The sequence below is a fragment of the Dermacentor albipictus genome, chromosome 3, assembly GCF_038994185.2.
Source record: "Dermacentor albipictus isolate Rhodes 1998 colony chromosome 3, USDA_Dalb.pri_finalv2, whole genome shotgun sequence".
Lineage (NCBI taxonomy): Eukaryota > Metazoa > Arthropoda > Arachnida > Ixodida > Ixodidae > Dermacentor > Dermacentor albipictus.
In genome coordinates, this window is record NC_091823.1 from 179,735,063 (window position 1) to 179,754,932 (window position 19,870).

A 19,870-nucleotide genomic window follows, 5' to 3' on the forward strand; every position below is an offset into this window, starting at 1 on the left:
CTCACTCAATTGTTCTGCGCGGCCGAACTCAGTCCGGTCGTAGATAGATAGGTAGAATACAGGAATAAACTTTATTCTCTAACGGATAAGGCGATCTATCCATCCCCCGACACGCAGGTCAGGGGCGGGTGCCGCCGCCTCAGATGCATGCAGCCTCTTCAGCCAGTTGGACGAGCCGGAACCGGAGCTCAGAGTCTGAGCTGCGCACCAGGGTCTCCCAGGTGTCTCTACTACTAATATTGTGCGTCACTCCGGGAAAGTACGGGCATTCCCATATTATGAGGGTCGAGGGTATCTCTCGCCGCACAAAGATTACACCTATCGCTCCTGGCCTCGGGGAACACGTACGTGGTTCGGCATGCACCCGGGTGCGGATACGTATAAGTTTGCCGACGTCTCCACGCGTCTGCTTGTCTGTTGTTTAATTTCGGGTCTGGCGGGGACACCAGTCTACGATCCAATCTATAATGCTGCGTGATCTTTCCATATTTTAGAATGCGCTCTCCACCGCCTCGGTCATCGAGGGGCCCCGGTAGAGAGCTCGAGTCAGCTCGTCTGGCGCCTCATTGCCGGGGGCGGCTTCGTGCTCCGGAGTCCAAATTATTTGGATGTTTCTAGTTCGGTCGTGGCTGCGGTTGCCGCATTGCTGCAGTGGCTGTGGGTGAAAGGGAAAGCGCGGTGGAAAAAAATCGCCCGTGCCGCACGCGGCGAGAGATGTCCGGAGACCTTCGAATCATATTCGACCCCTTGCCTTGTCCTTATAACTCTGACACCCTCCTCCTCCCCGCTAAATAAACAAAGAAAGAAAAGCTCGATACTCAAGCTCTCGACCTTTTATTCCGGCCTCGTCAAAATGCGGCCGCCGTATATGCATGAACCACGGGCGGCTGGTCAGCTCATGGAAAGAAATACATTTGGGAGTGAGTGCATGAATCGATTAAACTTACAGAAAAGTAAAAGAAGCATGTGGACTTAAAAATGGAACTGCGCGAAGAATTATTCCTCGTTAACTGCATTTTTGATGAGTTAATTTAAGCTCACAGCAATATATTTTAAAATGCCGTACGTTTACTTGAGCTGTTGCTTAATTTGCCTTGTTCACGATCATAAAACCATATAGAATGTAAATTATGAGGCACGCGAAGCTTGCAAGTGATTGGTGTAGCAAGAAACTTTTTCGAGATCGAGGGGCATGCACTTGATCGCAGTCATGGCATATGAAGGGGCGGGGTGGAAGAGGGCATGGTGCTGGGCAGGGCAGGTGCCGTTTTGCTACCTATAAATTTCAGTAGGGGGGTGGGGGTGCGCCTTCGGTGTCCAGGGACGAGGAGGGGGAGGGAGGGGTAGGAGAGATGGGCAGGCTGCATATTGACAAAAAAAAAATTTCGGGGGAAGGGGCACATGCCAGCTATGCAGCCCCCTAGCTACGCCACTGTCATATATTCTAACAGATTAAAATATCCTTTAGAAAGCAAAACCAAGAGTGCAGAAAAGTGATGTACTTCCCTTTAGAACTGATGCCTAACTTAAACACACAAGTGCCATATGAAAGCCTGATATGTCAACAAGTAATAAATTCAAGTTTCATATAATGCTATATTGTCCTTTATTTATGCTTTATATTAATTATGTTTTATAGCAATCATAGAATATAGGTATGAGAAATAAATTCCGTCCCTTTAGACAAAGAAATTGTTTAAAGATTGTTTGTCCCCTGTTGTTCGCTGAATCAGATGTTACGATTGAAATAGTAAGCTATTTGATACTGAGTGATAACAGCTACAGTGTTGGGTGCTAAGTTTCAGTAACGATATTATCATAGGTGACAAACTCATACAAAGTGGGCATATGAGAACACATGTTGAGAATATTATTTATTGTCAGCATATAGCACTACACAAATTAATAATACAATTAAACTATATGCGCAATATGCAGGCCCTGGGGAGGAGGATAACAGGGTATGTGAACCAAAGGAATTTTCGCCTACAGCCTTCATATGTTTGTAGCCTCAGAGGCCAGGTTTTGAAGGGGACATCCATAAATATGTTCAAATAATGAGGATATTTAATTAATGTTTCTGTGAGTGCTACATAAATGGGATACTAAGCTAATTGACTGAAACGTTCCTAGGACCACTTGCAGTTACTAAAATAATGAGTTCTATGAAAGGTAATGTCAGTTTGCTGGGTAAATAATACAGGCTTGCATGCTTGTCATCAGGAAATTTGATGTGTGAGTATGCACACATACATATGTATGTATGTCTCTATCTGTGTGTGTAGATAAATGGCATGAAATGACAGTTTGTGAGGTAATTTAGTAGCAGCAAAGGGTAAAGTTGGGCTGGTTGATAAGCATTTGTCATGAAGAAACAATGCATAAAGATGGGACATTACTGGGACTAATAGGTGGCACATACACTATAGTACAGGGCAGACTTGTACGCAATAAATTAAGTGTGCTTAGTTTCTTTTAAATAATTATTATTATTATAATTTTGTAACTTACCAATTACTTTGTTTACTCAGTAATGCTCGCTGTAATTTTAAAAAATTTTCTATAACCAATTACATATAGCCGGTTGTCTTTCTCACAAACAAGCTATAACAGGTGAGCGGTGCAACTTCGGGTACTTAAATATAGCAGGAACTACAGTGTCCAAAAGGATGAAAACATGTATCAGGGTCACCTCCTTCCCATAATCAGCATCCTGCAGCTGTGCCTTAACCATCTTAACATGGCAGACTTTCTGATTTTTAAGCTTCTCTTGGAAGTCCAAGCTCTCAGCTTTTCTCTAATATATATATATATATATATATATATATATATATATATATATATATATATATATATTTCTCTCACCTATAAGCACTTTAGAAGCTGCTTGTCAATTCTTATTGTTTGCTTAGTGAATTGTATGACTTTTCTGATATAGACAGAAGCTTTTGGCCATTAAACACGCATGTTTCTGTCTCATATATTCGTGATTCATATATACCAAATATGCGATTGTGATACATTGTGATACAGCAGCAGTATTTTTAGGGCTGAATATGATGCAGCTTCATATTAAATTACATTACACACTTGCCCACATTTTCAAGGAACATGAACATTTGCTGGGGTCCAGTACAATTAGTTGTTTAAGTCTAGGAAGGGAGAGAATGGAAGAAGGAAAGGCAGGGAGGTTAACCAGACTGAGTCCAGTTTGCTACCCTACACGTGAGGAGGTGAAGGGGGAGTGAAAGGAAGAAAGAGAAAACAGTCTACATCACACTTTCACACATTGCACTAAGTTAATTGCAGGATATCTACAGTCGGGCACTGATGTTTGTTGTCTTCAGGGAGTGAAGAAGCTAGCTCTCGAATGGCTTTCTTGGTTAATGAAATGTGAGGCCAGGCTCCCAAGATATTTGCTCCTGTGAATGGCCTATCGTCCAGTCTATGCGCATGTTTAAGCCTAAATGGCTAACAAGCAGAGGGAGCCGGGAGAAAGTCCAGCAGATGTTGGCTGACAAATATAAACGGCACTTCTGTGACTTAATTGATAGCGATGGCCACTGCAGACGTTGATGCCGGGAAATAGGTAACCTATGGGCGTTTTTTTAGTTTTTCACTGATCCTACTGAGGTCACTTTCATCTAGACTCAACAACAGTGAAGCACTGTGGTTCATAGAGGACCCAAACCCAATGATAGTACTATTGAGTAACCACAATCTTGTGTGCAAGGTGTTGATACATTACAACACAGCCTTTCTTTCCAGCACACACATCAAGCAAGTTTTCAGTGTCAGTGCAGATGCCTTTGCAAGAAAATGAGGGTAAATAACAAAATAACATTTTTAAAAGCAATCGTTAGTGAAGAAAAAAAACCTGTAAAGGGCTGCAGAGGATGCACTGAACGAGCCGGGCCAGCTCGCTTTATTTACTTTATTTGTGTAATGTTAGTAAAAGTAGGGAGGAAAGTAATGTTAAAGTAATCGACGAATGTTTTACTAATTATTCAATTAATATAGTTGGGCAGTAATTGCATGGTGACTGTAATCAATGACATTTTTGAAAGTAGTAATTGCAATCAGTTACCTTTTTCCTGTAACATGTACAAGGCTGGTGTAGGGTGCTTGAGTATTTGAAATTTTCAATAGGAATTGATTAGTCTTTAATTTGCTATTCAGTTTGAGAATTGACTATTCAATGTTGTAAAATATTCATTTCATTTGATTACAATGTAAGGAAAAACAACAGTTGCTGCAGTCTAGAGAGAGAGAGGTTGATGTGACACTTGCAAATGAGTCTGCTTCAGGAAAACTATAACTGTTATGCATATGAACAAGTTTTTATTTAAAAGCCTGCACAAGTTTCCAGTCATTTATAAGCTTGTTTTGCCTTATACCGCCTAAAAATTTGGTGTCTTGATTTAGACAAGGCGATTTATTATTCAGTTAGCCTCACCATGTTTGGACTCCTTTAATATAATATACAGTGCTGTGGTATCATACCTAGAAACTTCAAAACATGCATCTGATTATATGTAGTCAAAAGTTCGACGGAATCAGGTAAAAGCACTGTTAGAAGATGAAGCAGGTCACTGACCAAGGTCAAAATAAAAATGAAATTGTTAAAATTTTATTCTTATTTTGACCTTGGTCTGTGACCTACATTAACTATATGCACAATGGCAGCATTTCCTGTGAACAATGTGACATACAAAAGCAGGCAATTGAGCTAAATGGCTGAAACACTGGCTTTTGCCTTCTTGTGCCTTTTTGCACTCCTGTGTGTCTTGCTCAGCTCGTGTTATGGGTCACGACCAAATGGCCCAATCTACACAGGCTTTCACAGCCTTTAAACCATTCATTTACTATGCTTTACTTTAGGAGACATATCATCATCTGAACTCTTTCCTTTTTGTTCCCTTTCTCCACCATCACACATGTGGAGTAGCAGGACAGAGGCAAAGCTTCTAATGCCAACTTCCATGCCTTTCTGATATTGAAAATTTATTCTCCCTGTACTTTCCAAACAAATTTTCTTTGTCGCTGGTTGTTGTATACTAACCTTGTCTGTTTAGATTCTTCCATCTAATCATTTATGTACATTCTTTACTAGGCAATTTTCATGGTTGCTACACCTATTGTCTTGTCTGTGTGATAGGTTCATGTGAAACAACTTTCCTACTGTTGTTCCATTTCAGCAGGTTTTTCTTTTTCACTTGTGCCCAAATTTTCAACTCTGTAGCAATATTTTTCCTTTATGAGCAAATGGCCTTGTAATCAAAAATGGTTTTGGTGCCTCTACGATAGGAGTAATCTTTTCACTGAAGTACAGTAATCTCAGCACACTTAAGTGTGAATTCACGTATTAACATCAATGCCTAAGCAACGAGATCATATGTCGGCAGTCACTCTGCAAGCTGCCACCGGTTGAAAAGTTTGTTCATCTTGTTCACGTGGCACTGTTGGCACATATGTCAACAGCAGAGTATGTGCCTAACCTACAGTACCTATTCAACCTATTCATTAGCTTCACATAGCAATGGCAATGACATAACATTTAAGAAAGTATTTTAGGGAAATCACATTGCAGACACTTACAAAAACTTATTTTGTGTTGCACTTCTCTTTGGTAGTTTTAACTCGGCATGTATGTTTAATTGTTTGATCACAAACCACTTGCTATATATGATCAACGTGCAAGTTACTTATCAAGCATACGTCCAATGATAACAATAGGCGTGTGCATTCCCCTGCCCCCCTTGAAGTTTCTGTGTTGTTTACACAGTGCACATATGCTCTTCATTTTCAAACAATAAATTAGTACGTAAAACCAGTAAATATAATGTCAACTTATGGGTTTCTCTAAAGTGCAGACACTTCTTAATGGAATAGCACATAATTTTCATTGGCTTCTTTAATTTTATCATGTACATCCTCCCTCATTCCAGAGCCACTGAATATGTGCCACTTCGACACAAGGAGCATACAAGCCCTAAATGCATTTTTACATATGCTTCAAACTTTTCTCCTTACACCTGTCCTCCCGGAATGAACGTCAAACATTGCCTTCACCCTTGTGCCATTGCTGCATCGACGTCTCACATTGTGGATCTGCATGAATTGCTGCTTGCATTTCTATGTATCGTGTGAACGCTGGGGTGCATAAACATTGCATGCTGCACGACATTAAAACGAACACAGTCATATGCATTGAATTAAGTAATATAGCGCTAAATTGCCTTCCTTACTACACATTTTTCACTTCATATATATTCCAATACGTGCATCGAGTCTGCATAGTTCACACACGTCTCTCTTTACACAAAATTTAAGTGACACATTTTAAGAAACCTTTACTTAGTTCATCCGGCAAATGCAAAGGCAGGAACATAAAAGAGGCACAGGACTAGCTTTTTTACACTGTATTTATTGTTACTAAAGTCAATTAACCCAATTGAAGGAAAATCAAATCACTGCAACGATTCTATTTTATTACAACATTATTAAAGCTGTAGTGACAGAAAATTTTCTAATTGTATAATGAGTTGTTATTCAGGTAGCCCCCTTCCACCACCAAGTTAGATTTTTTTAGCAGTTAAAAAAAAGGTCCCTCAGCATCTGCACTTTTTATTTGCTACTGAGAATCCTGTGAGGAGTATACACTTGCTACCAAATTGGGCCCCAAGGGTGTTGGTCTTTCCTTAAAGCAAATGTAAAAGCAAAGAAAAATAGCAGCTTTTTGCTAGCCAGAAGCAAGCACTTTAAGCACCTGAAGTTTCTTACTAAATTCAACATCTCTGTTGGGACTGGCTGTAAAAAGCTTGTAGCAATGTATACCCATCTGAAAGATCTGTACTTCTAAGCCATTTAGGGCTAGTAGTCACTACTGAAGAAAATCTTGTTCCTTACAACAATTGCCAATTTATAAGTTCTACCAATGCTGCATCAAGGTGTTTGCTATTCTGCCTTGCACCTCAGTTTTACTGTACATATACATTTTACCATGCCACCCATAGAAAGGCTTTAAGGCTGTTCATGAGTGCTCTAGCATTCACTATCACAGACAATTTCCCGCAGAAGTGGCTTTGGCATAGAAAACAACGAGGCGCAAGAATCATAGTAATTGATGCTGATCAGTAATTAGACAACCAAGAATGTGGGCAGGAACACTTTATTTTCAGCACAGATGTTCTTGATGATGAAGAACTGCTACTTGACTGTGGAAATCTGCACTTCGACGTACACCGCTGGGCTTCATCACTCCATGCCGAGTGCAAGTATCCTGTACCAGAAAGTCAAACCATGTTTCATATGTGAAAACAAAATGAGTTTGAAACAGGTAAAACACATTCAAGAACAAATCCATCAGATCAGAATTACCTTTGAGTGCATATAGTAAGAGTGCACTGTGCCATGGAAACATATAGTTTCCATGGCACAGTGAAGAAACCTTAAACCTCCCACTGTTCTTGCGCGAGAAAAGATTAAAGTGCAGGTGTTCTGTCCCATTTGGTGTATTTTTCACCTTTTCATAAACAAAAAAGATGTTTTACCTTGCCCAACTGTCTTTAGGTCTCCATTTCTCTGTTCGCACACCTTGATAACTGCAGTTACACGCTGTAGTAATGCTTAGCTTGAATTAACACCAGCTACATGCACTGTACTGATGAACATGGCAGTGCAAGTTAGATTGATTCACAGCACATTCATGTGCTATATACATTTGATCTTCAATTGTAGGTGAGATAAATAAAAGGAAGGTATGTAAATAAGAATGTTCCCTGATTAGCTATGCAGAAGCGCTCTCGCATTTAGACAGAAGCTGAGTGCAACTGCAGTGAACAAGATAACTTATACAGCATTTAAAATCAAGGCTCTAAATATGCTATAGATTTTCTGAATTCGTGGTAGAAAATACAGGTGTGACAAACATTTAAGCAGGTCTCTGCTCGGAATGGTAATGCTATGTGTCACCTAGTTTTATTAAATATGCCCTACCACTGGTTTCCCGAGCTGAGGCTGCTGACCAGTTGCAAATGCAAATCACTCAATTATGTCTAGGGCTCACTTAAGTAAAACGCAGACAAAAATGACTGTGCCACTGAGAATGTACTAGAGGCTCCAACAAAGCAGCTGATGGCTTCCATGGAGTGGAGCAAGAGAAGTGTGTCTTGCACAGATTGTGGTTACTCATGGATGCTATTTAAAACGTTTTATATATTTCGGTTAGTTCTTGGATTCAGGCAAAAAATATTAATGTATTCTGCATCCTTTCCACCGTTAAATACTCGCACCCAGGTTACCACAGGTCTGTTTTTCGGCATCAGATTTTTTCTCAGAAAACTACCCCTCTAAAAAAAACCTTCACAGATACATAACCCCACCTCTCTTCAGGAAAGCCATTACACCGGTCTCTGAATATAACAAGGCTACTAATTACATAGCGACTCCTTTCTATGTATGTTATGTACGTCTGCACCTTACAAAGTACAGAAACATTTAATAGTGACAATATGACAGGTACACAACAAAGCAAAAGGATAAAACATCACGCATGCTGCCATCAATGTTCATGTCTCCATTTTAACGTGGATGTTCTTAGCAGTGAATATGTCTTCATTCTACTGAGTGTCATATCACAAAAGCGAATGGCAAGGGTCTTTGCATTCTAAACTGACAAATGTGCTGTAGTATGTTTCAACACAAAACACAATGTGCTTTGCAGTGAAGCATACTAACACTGGCAAAGGTGAACCTGTCACTAGGGTTTCGGCTAACTACGGCGGGCGTGTCCTGCAGTGAGGCATCTTCTGTATTGCGGTACAGCGTACTAATAATGACAACAGCTAACCTGGCATTTATGTAAGGCTTTAGCCAACAAAAGTTGTCGAAACATCATCCTGCCGTGAAAATCTGCTTTGTTGAGACTAGAACATTCGGTTAATAATAATACTTTATTGATGGCTTGAGAATATTACAGTGCAAGAATCGGGCCTGGCAGACAGCGACAGAGCCATCAGTAACACGTCATTAGTTTGTAGACAACAGTGAAGAAAAAAAACACATGACAGGCTCCCGGTCATGCATGCAGGGTTCGTCGCTGACTGAAACCCTACATACCCGATTCGCGTAAACTCTTCCAATTATCAGCGTGCTTCACTGCAACACAGAAATATGTTACGGTGATAACAAGTTCAAGTTCAAGTTTATTGTTGTTGTGACATGTACAAAGAACGGGCTTACATATTATATACAGCATCAGGAGGTCCCAGAGTGAGAAACTGCCAGGGGGACCTCCTATCATTAGTGGGTGCATAAGAGTGTTAGAGCAGCAAGTAGAGGGTGAACAAACAAACAAAACAAAAGAAAAAAACGCGTTAAAAATACAATTCGTAGGGAACAAGTGCAAATAAATAGAAGACAATTAGATATATAGTAAAAACAGCGCTATACAGTAATATCACAATAAATTATCATAAGCAGGAATATATAGTAATATAACAAAATTTGGCTCTTCTGCATATTACGAACAGAGAAAAATACAAAGTGTTTTACAGAAATATGAAACCCAACGATACAATAATAGAAGTAATGTAAAGAAAATGTAATAAATATGAGAATGTTTTTATGACAAATGAAAAGATGCTTCTGCTAACAGTATTCTTTTCATATTGTGTTTAAAAAACTGCAATGAAAGAGATGATTTAATATTCACAGGGATGCGATTCCAAAGTGAAATACCATGGAAACGAAGTGTAAATGTACCATAGTTAGATCTGATTTTAGGTATTAGAAGGTTATTGCGTTCTGCAAACCTAGTATTATTATTGTTCATGAGGTTATCAAAAGGAAGACTGTCTAAGGTTATTTCACGATGAAAGAGACGAAATGTAATGAGTGACAACTTATGATAGAACAGCTGTTGAATAGGTAAAACGTTAAGATGTTGATAGATAGGTAAAGAATGGCACCGGAATGAGCTAAAGGTCATTAATTTTATTTTGAATTTTGAAGACGTTGAAGTGGTTTGAGATGAATGGCATATGTATTACCCCATGAGGATAAACAGTATGATAAATGACTGTTAATATAAGCATGATACAACGATCTAATAATATGAGGGTTGAAGAATGCGCATGTTTTAATGATAATGCGGATGTCAAATGAAACCTTCTTTATTAGCGAGTTGACATGGCTATTGAATTTAAGGCGTTTGTCGAGAGTAATACCCAGAAATTTAACAGTGTCAGATGTCGGTATAACATAAGTATTTAACGAGACAGTTATTGGAGAAAAAATCGGTGTTTGTGGATTATGAAATAGTACAAAGGTTGTTTTTGAAGGATTGATTTGAAGTTTATTATCAGTGCACCAGGAATACACATTGTTAAGCTCAGTGTTAAGTGTGTCTTGAAGTGCGGTAAGCGATTTCTGTGACGAGTAGATGGCAGAGTCATCAGCATATAACAAACAGTTACAATTGGTAAGTACATTTGGTAGATCATTTAAAAATAACAAGAACAACAATGGGCCTAGTATAGAGCCTTGGGGAACGCCACAGTTAATTACTTTAGTAGAAGAGAATTGGCCATTAAGATACACAACTTGAGGCCTGTTAGACAAGTAGCTACGAATAAGATTTAAAGGTGGGCCAGTAATACCAAAAGATTCGAGCTTATACAGAAGAATAGAATGATCTAGAGTGTCAAATGCTTTTGTTAGATCGATGAATATGGCTCCTGCAACAAACCCTTCATCAATAAAGCTTTTAATGTTATCCGTGAAGTTAATTAATGCCAATTCTGTCGAATAATTCTGCCTAAAACCAAATTGGATTGGAGAAAGAAGATTAAATTTATTGAGATAGTGCATTAGACGAGTGTAAATAGGTTTTTCAATGGCCTTACTAAAAAACGGCAAAATGCAAATTGGGCGGTAGTTATTAATGCTTTCACGAGAACCCTTTTTGAACACAGGAATTACTTTACCCTGTTTCATCAAATCAGGAAATATGCCTGTGCTAAAAATTTTGTTAACGATACCTGCAAAAACAAATGATATGTCTGCCGCAACCAGTTTTATTCTACAAGGCTGAACAGAATCTAGGCCAGGTCCAGTAACATTAAGAGAAGAAATTACCTTTAAAACTTCTTCGGAAGAAACCGGTCGAAGAAAAAATGACTGAGGGCAACGTGGGAGATGGCGTAAAACACTAGGCGATAGCGTGTTCTGGCAAGTGGTAAAATGATCACTAAAAGCATTTAATATGTCAGCCTCGGTTGTGCATTCCTCGTTGTGGTCGAAGATGGTCGAACAGTGGTCGAAGATGCTGGTGCAAATGTTTCGACAGGGGAGCATGCCTTCATTCCCAATGGGGGAGAATTAGCTGGTAAGACATTTGCCAAGTGACGTACCGACGAGCGTATGGTAGGCGCTGGCAGAGAGGCAGGAGTCTAAAAAGCGTTTTAAAATTCGGTTTCGTAAGGTTAGTTTCGCCGCAGTACAAATATGTTGAGCGGTTAGACATACAGATTGTTTTGCGGTGAAGCATAGCAGGGTGGTGGCAGCGGTGGCGTAGAGGTAGAACACCCGCCTAGCGTGCGAGAGGTCCGTGGTTCGAATCCCGGTGCCGGCAATTTTCCATCGGATTAAAAAAAAAAGAAAAGAAAATCCGCGTGTTGATAAAATTGCACAAACAGGCCTGGAGTGTGGCCTGATCCCGGTGACCAGAACCGGTAACGCACTCCCTCACCAGAGCAGGATTGGCCACCCTAGTGCAGTACTTGGCCACAACCTCCTATGAACACAACAATCAAACCCCGGCCCTCAGTCCCCAGCAGCCGCAAAGCAACTGACCACGGCGGCGGTCAGATCTGTGACGCTGCAGAAGGTGCTAACAATACCTGGCTCCGGACAGGCCGCCATTGGAATATGAACCTGGCAACGTTTAACGCTAGAACGTTATCTAGTGAGGCGAGTCTAGCAGTGCTATTGGAGGAATTAGAGGGCAGTAAATGGGATATAATAGGGCTCAGTGAAGTTAGGAGGCCAAAAGAAGCATATACAGTGCTAAATAGCGGGCATGTCCTGTGCTACCGGGGCTTAGCGGAGAGAAGAGAATTGGGAGTCGGATTCCTCGCTAATAAGAATATAGCTGGTAACATACAGGAATTCTATAGCATTAACGAGAGGGTGGCAAGTCTTGTTGTGAAACTTAATAAGAGGTACAAAATGAAGATTGTACAGGTCTACGCCCCTACATCCAGTCATGATGACCAGGAAGTCGAAAGCTTCTATGAAGACGTGGAATCGGCGATGGGTAGAGTGAAAACTAAATACACTATACTAATGGGCGACTTTAATGCCAAGGTAGGCAAGAAGCAGGCTGGAGACAAGGCAGTGGGCGAATATGGCATAGGTACTAGGAATAGCAGGGGAGAGTTATTAGTAGAGTTTGCGGAACAGAATAATATGAGGATAATGAATACCTTCTTCCGCAAGCGGGATAGCCGAAAGTGGACGTGGAGGAGCCCGAACGGTGAGACTAGAAATGAAATAGACTTCATACTCTGCGCTAACCCTGGCATCATACAAGACGTGGACGTGGTCGGCAAGGTGCGCTGCAGTGACCACAGGATGGTAAGAACTCGAATTAGCCTAGACCTGAGGAGAGAACGGAAGAAACTGGTACATAAGAAGCCGATTAATGAGTTAGCGGTAAGAGGGAAAATAGAGGAATTCCAGATCAAGCTACAGAACAGGTATTCAGCTTTAACTCAGGAAGAGGACGTTAGTGTTGAAGCAATGAACGACAATCTTGTGGGCATCATTAAGGAGTGTGCAATGGAAGTCGGTGGTAACTCCGTTAGGCAGGATACCAGCAAACTATCGCAGGAGACGAAAGATCTTATCAAGATACGCCAATGTATGACAGCATCTAACCCTACAGCTAGAATAGAACTGGCAGAATTTTCGAAGTTAATCAACAAGCGCAAGACAGCTGACATAAGGAAGTATAATATGAATACAATTGAACATGCTCTCAGGAACGGAGGAAGCCTAAAAACAGTGAAGAAGAAACTAGGAATTGGCAAGAATCAGATGAATGCGTTAAGAGACAAAGCCGGCAATATCATTACTAATATGGATGAGATAGTTCAAGTGGCTGAGGAGTTCTATAGACATTTATACAGTACCAGTGGCACCCACGACGATAATGGAAGAGAAAATACTCTAGAGGAATTCGAAATCCCGAAGGTAACGCCGGAAGAAGTAAAGAAAGCCTTAGGAGATATGCAAAGGGGGAAGGCAGCTGGGGAGGATCAGGTAACAGCAGATTTGTTGAAGGATGGTGGACAGATTGTTCTAGAGAAACTGGCCACCCTGTATACGCAATGCCTCATGACCTCGAGCATACCGGAATCTTGGAAGAACGCTAACATAATCCTAATCCATAAGAAAGGGGACGCCAAAGACTTGAAAAATGATAGACCGATCAGCTTACTGTCCGTTGCGTACAAATTATTTACTAAGGTAATTGCAAATAGAATCAGGAACACCTTAGACTTCTGTCAACCAAAGGACCAGGCAGAATTCCGTAAAGGCTACTCAACAATAGACCATATTCACACTATCAATCAAGTGATAGAGAAATGTGCAGAATATAACCAATCCTTATATATAGCTTTCATTGATTACGAGAAAGCGTTTGATTCAGTCGAAACCTCAGCACTCATGGAGGCATTACGGAATCAGGGTGTAGATGAGCCATATGTAAAAATACTGGAAGATATCTATAGCGGCTCCACAGCCACCGTAGTCCTCCATAAAGCAAGCAACAAAATCCCAATAAAGAAAGGCGTCAGGCAGGGAGATACGATATCTCCAATGCTATTCACAGCGTGTTTACAGGAGGTATTCAGAGACCTGGATTGGGAAGAATTGGGGATAAAAGTTAATGGAGAATACCTTAGTAACTTGCGATTCGCTGATGATATTGCCGTGCTTAATAACTCAGGGGACCAATTGCAATGCATGCTCACTGACCTGGAGAGGCAAAGCAGAAGAGTGGGTCTAAAAATTAATCTGCAGAAAACTAAAGTAATGCTTAACAGTCTCGGGAGAGAACAGCAATTTACAATAGGCAGCGAGGCACTGGAAGTCGTAAGGGAATACATCTACTTAGGGCAGGTAGTGACGGCGGATCCGGATCATGAGACGGAAATAATCAGACGAATAAGAATGGGCTGGGGTGCGTTTGGCAGGCATTCCCAAATCATGAACAGCAGGTTGCCATTATCCCTCAAGAGAAAAGTGTATAATAGCTGCGTCTTACCAGTACTCACCTAGGGGGCAGAAACCTGGAGGCTTACGAAAAGGGTTCGACTCAAATTGAGGACGACACAACAAGCTATGGAAAGAAGAATGATAGGTGTAACGTTAAGGGATAAGAAAAGAGCAGATTGGGTGAGGGAACAAACGCGAGTTAATGACATCTTAGTTGAAATCAAGAAAAAGAAATGGGCATGGGCAGGACATGTAATGAGGAGGGAAGATAACCGATGGTCATTAAGGGTTACGGACTGGATCCCAAGGGAAGGGAATCGTAGCAGGGGGCGGCAGAAAGTTAGGTGGGCGGATGAGATTAAGAAGTTTGCAGACATGGCATGGCCACAATTAGTACATGACCGGGGTTGTTGGAGAAGCATGGGAGAGGCCTTTGCCCTGCAGTGGGCGCAACCAGGCTGATGATGATGATGATGATAGCAAGGCTGCCTGGCCTTTGATGCAAACAGCTTCAGAGGCATGCTGATCCCATGGCTAGTTATGCAGTTCCACGCGTGCGAGTAAGCACCCCGCGTTCGGTAGTCTCCCAGTGACATAAAAATGACATTTACTGACTGTGTTGTAAATGGGTGACGGCACTGCTGGTGCAAAAGTGTCTTTTCGCTTTCGAAACTGCGCTCGGCTAATAAGAAGATCTTGACTTGCATAGGAACAAAGCAGTTGGACAGGAACCTACGAAATTACGTAGTTATTATCGAAGAAATGAACAGTTCAGAAAAAAATGACCGTGTTAGCATTGGTTTACGAGGTCGACAAAACGATTCAAAGCGTCACAACCACGTGCGAAATAGCTCTGAAGGCCTGCCAGTACACTTATTTGGCGCTTCGGTGCGCGTAATGTAACAGGAGACAGCAGGTGCACGCGTACATCATTAAGGAACACATATTATGTATGTCGCGTGAAAGCAGTCACTGTTCGCTTCTGACATGCTTCACTGCAACACTGTTGGGTTCGCTTCACCGCGTAACACAAGTCTACTGCGGCGAAACTGACTTTAGGACATCGATTTATTTAACTTCTCTAGCGAGGCAGGTCCGTTTATCACGCTTGGCAACGTTAGACCACATCTTATGCATTAATTTCGTTTGCTATTTTTAGTTTTCTTATAATAGTGACCCTGTATAACGCAGTAGCAGAGCTGGTGCCGTGCCGTTAGGAAAGGTAAGCGTGTATGCAGCAGGCACGGCGGCATTGGCTCTTGTTGGGAAACTTCAAAAGACGCTCTTCCGCGCGGCGATGCCATTTGTATTATTAAAAGAATGCAGGTGATGATTAGATGAGCCGCGGCAAAGCTGTAAAAAGCAGTAGTAATGCTGTTGTAAGATCCTCTCGCTCGAGCGAGATGGACTTAGAAAAAAAGCGCGATGTAACACGATCTGACGGAATAGCTCGTCATGCCAGTGTTTCCTTACGTCCTCGTTCTTTCGCGCATCCTCCCCTGAACCAGACTACTGAATGGTTCTGCGAACGCACTGACTATCCTGACGGAGGCAATACCACTCACATAGCAGCTCTGTAAGATGCCACGGCCCATTCCACATCCCGCCTGCAATTTGACGCGGCCAGGAGGCAAAATATGCGCGCAAGATACCTAACGGTAACGCATCAAACAGCTCACAGCCCCACGCTTTTATTACACGCATATAGTTTGGAAAGGTGAATTACTCACGCTGTAAGTGGGCACGGAATACGGACCGCTTCGCAGCGCAACCGGTCCCGTAAGACAGACGCCATGGAAATGAACGGATGTGACATCATGGGTTATAGCGGACGTGACGCCATGGGTGAACGTAGACATTTTGGGCACCTTTCATCTGCTGTGCCCCGGGTACAGCAGACACGGCCTACCACTCACATGAGCAGCTCCATTAAGATGCCACGGCCCATTCCACATGCCGGCTGCAATTTGACGCGGCCAGGAGGCAAAATATGCGCACAAGGTACCCAATGGTAACGCATCAAACAGCTCACAGCCCCAATCCTTTATTACACATATAGCGTGGAAAGATGAATTACTCACGCTCTAAGTGGGCACAGAATACGGACCGCTTCGCAGCGCGGCCGGCTACATGGTAATGAGCGGATGTGACATCATGGGTTATAGCGGACGTGACGTCATAGATGAATGTACACCTTTCGTCTGCTGTGCCCCGGTCACAGCAGACATGAGAGTAGGCCTAGTGGCGGTGCGGCAGTGCGGCTTTGGCCTCGGTGAGCTCTGGCACTACAGAATCTGCGTTGTGTGACCCGTGCTTTTTTGAGAACCCGACGGTGGTGACAATTGAAATATCGAAGTGGCCTAGCGCCTCGGCAGCGAAGTTCTGCGAACCGCGATGTGGCGTCGCCGTGTCCGACTTTGCTTAACGGACATCGAGGGATGTGCTTGTGCTGTTCGCTGCAAGTCATGTAAATGCAACTGCGTCGACCGCCCACTGTTCAGCACTGAATGTGTGTTTGGTGTGCTGTGCTTGAAACGAGTGGTGCAGCCATGCAGCGGGGGTGGCGGAGGAGCAGAGTGGCTTAGGGTTTGCGCGTTCACAGACATGTGCTCCCGTCTTGGTCTCATTAGCGGCTGTCGCGGGATTGTGATGTGCAAGCTGCTTGCCTAGTATGAAGTTTACGACGCTAACACGCAGCATGTTCACGTTTTTCCGCGCTATATGTCATTTGCATGACGGCCGAGTTGAACACGAGACATATCTCTGTGTTCTTCGCGTTTGTGTGTTGTAAATTACTTTCTATTCTGGAAGTTCTTGGAGTCTTATTACGCAAGGAGTGCGAACGTAAACATAAACACATGTGTGTCTCTGAAATGTTAAATTACCCATAATACCCTTCACGACTGATAAGTGAGCTACGCGGCCTGTGTGAATCAGCTACCGTATGTTGCGACGCTCTTCCGTGTGGTAGACTGATGCATGGTGCGCGTTTATTTCTGTACTGTTGTAAAAACCATTTGTTTATCCACTCAATACAAATGTGCGGCTTCTTCGCCGCAGTACATTTTAGTTACGCGGTGAAGCATACTAAAAGTGGGAAGGGGCCGCTACAGCCAGCATAGTATTTCCACTTAGGCGACCTAAAGCGCCGGGTGCTCGAGCGTATGATTAAAGAACTCTAATTATGTCCAGTGACAGTGGCCCCTTTCCACTTTTACTATGCTTCACCGCAGTACATTGCTTAGGCTTCACCGCGAAATATTAGTGTATTGCGAGAAAGATAATCATAAAAAACCTAATCATGCAACGTTTCTTTTGTAGCTTGCTACACTGCAATACAGGGGTGTAAATAATAATCGTGCAGTAAAGCATACTAAGAGTGGAAAGGGCACATAGGTTTACACTGTGCTCATTATTTGCAATTGTGACGTAATTTGCAAGTGCGCCTGTGCTCGTGGTAAGCTTCATTGACAATTCTTTGTACATTACAAATTTATATTGCAGGGAAGCTTACTAAAGCACATTCGCCATTATGGTACGTGTTATTCACCTTCAATGCAGGAGCACAATGCGGATTCTTGCCCCTGCTTTTGGCTGGACTGCACATGCTCTTTGAGAATAGATTCATTTCATTGATTCATTCTTTGATTAAGCATGAGACCTAGTAATGGGTAGCCCAAATATAGATTTGAGAAAACCAAAACGAATTCAGCAGTAAGAAGCTAAAGGGTTGTTTTGCTGTAGACCAGTGGCCAAGTCCGGATATGAAAGAGGAGGAAGAAAAGCCGAGTCTTTTCACTTCAACACTGGGCGGCACAACTCCCACAAATAAATACGACTCTTACTTATTTGACTTTTTTTAAGATTACCGAGAGGTCCCTCATGATGTTTCACATTACGAGTGAAACTGCAATTTTCTTTATGCCACAACTTGCCCAGTTTTGTGTTTTGCAGTAGGATGTTAGCAGTGCTATTAAGGCACTTAAATACTCGTGAATAGTAGTAGAGAAAAAAAAGTAGGAAAGCAGTGGCTTTTTGTACGTAGACTGTGCATACACCTGGCGCCCTTATGGTCATTTTTTCCCAATCTGCTGAACCATTCTAAACAAGTCTATACACAATTAGTTTATACGCAGACCACAACTAAACCACAGGTATCGTTGGTAAGCAAAGTATATTTATTCGGTGACATCTTCTGCAGCCCTGCTAGTGGGCTTTAATTCCTTCCTTTTCAGCTGTGCAGGTTCATTAAGAAGTGATGAGACAGTTTGAAAATTTTATTCGTTGAAACACTTGGTGAAACCTTTTTCGGGTTTTTTCTTGGTTTCAGACTCTGCACACTGCATTTTAAGGCGTGATTTCTGTGTTGCTTTTTCTTTATGGTGTCAGATATGGGGCTGTTTCCTGTGCCTACTTCGAGTTCCCCAGACCACATCAAATCGCAGCACAGCTAATTGAGAAGCGCAGAAACACGGAAAGCACATTCCAGAGAGCCCAGAGCATTCCCGGATTCATCTCTCTCGAACTTCTTGCCGCGGGCCGCAGCGTCCGAGTTGCTGCCGGCCCGTAATGACTGTACGGCTGTTACTAGACTCTCATCTCACTGTAAATAATGTAAAATAAACCTCCCAAGTTTTTTTCATCCCGAAGTCCGTCTTCAACTCCTACAATGGGTAGGGCATGTCAACATTTTTTACACATGTCAAGTATGTGGTGCCATAGACTGTTCTTAGATGGGGTCTTGCCCTTTCATTCTGTACAATATGATGTCGGTTTTTTGGGTCCAAGGCCATTTTAACTTGAGTGGGATTATAGTATTTTGCTGAGTTCTCCCTCTGTCACCCACGCTTGAAAGATTGCTACCCACTGCTGGTGGCATGACACATTTTTTTTATCAATAAAAGAAAGTCTGTCACTTATCCTGTGCACTGGTTGTCTTTCTTCTTGAATTACAATTTGTTGCCTTTGCATTTCAGATTAGGAATGGCTATCATAGTTGACATAATTTAACACCATATTGCACACAATGCGGATGATATGTGCTTGCAATATATGGCCGCCAGAAATATAATAAATAGAAGTTAATAATTCAATACTGCGTTTGCATGGTGGTGCAGCCATTAATTGTGGCTTTAAGGTACCATCGCTGCAGGTAGCACTGCTTGTGCAGAATATAGTTCAACTCTACTACTTTCAAACATCACTGTTTTTATCTGCATTTGTATAGCTCCAGTTCCTGTGAACAACACAGATCTGGTGGAAGAGTGGCTTGCACCTGCAGTTGGGCCGAATGAATTGCCAAATTTCTGCCCATTTTCATGTTATTAACATATTAGTAAAGGCAGTCGTTTTTATAGTAGCCTGTTTGCTCAGTGTAGAAGCCGCTGCGGGGTGTCAGGATCCCATACCCATCTTCAGCTTTGAAGGGGACACAGCATCTGGCACATAATTTGTCACCGGCCATGTATTCGGGGAAAGTTGAGTTTACTCACTTGCAAAGGGAGAACCAAGCTTGTTGGATATGAAGTAAACCGCCTGTATACTCAGTAGCCTTCCTCATTTCATGTGACATAGTTGGTTATAG

At 42.1% G+C, this 19,870-nt stretch overlaps 1 long non-coding RNA gene across 1 annotated transcript; it reads left to right on the forward strand.

The window, feature by feature from the left end:
* The first annotated feature begins 9,651 nt into the window (after positions 1 to 9,651).
* LOC135916718 (uncharacterized) lies at positions 9,652 to 18,928 on the forward strand. The gene is made up of 2 exons (XR_010569040.2): positions 9,652 to 11,557; positions 14,771 to 18,928. It is a non-coding gene; the product is annotated as an uncharacterized lncRNA (long non-coding RNA).
* The last annotated feature ends 942 nt before the right edge of the window (positions 18,929 to 19,870 follow it).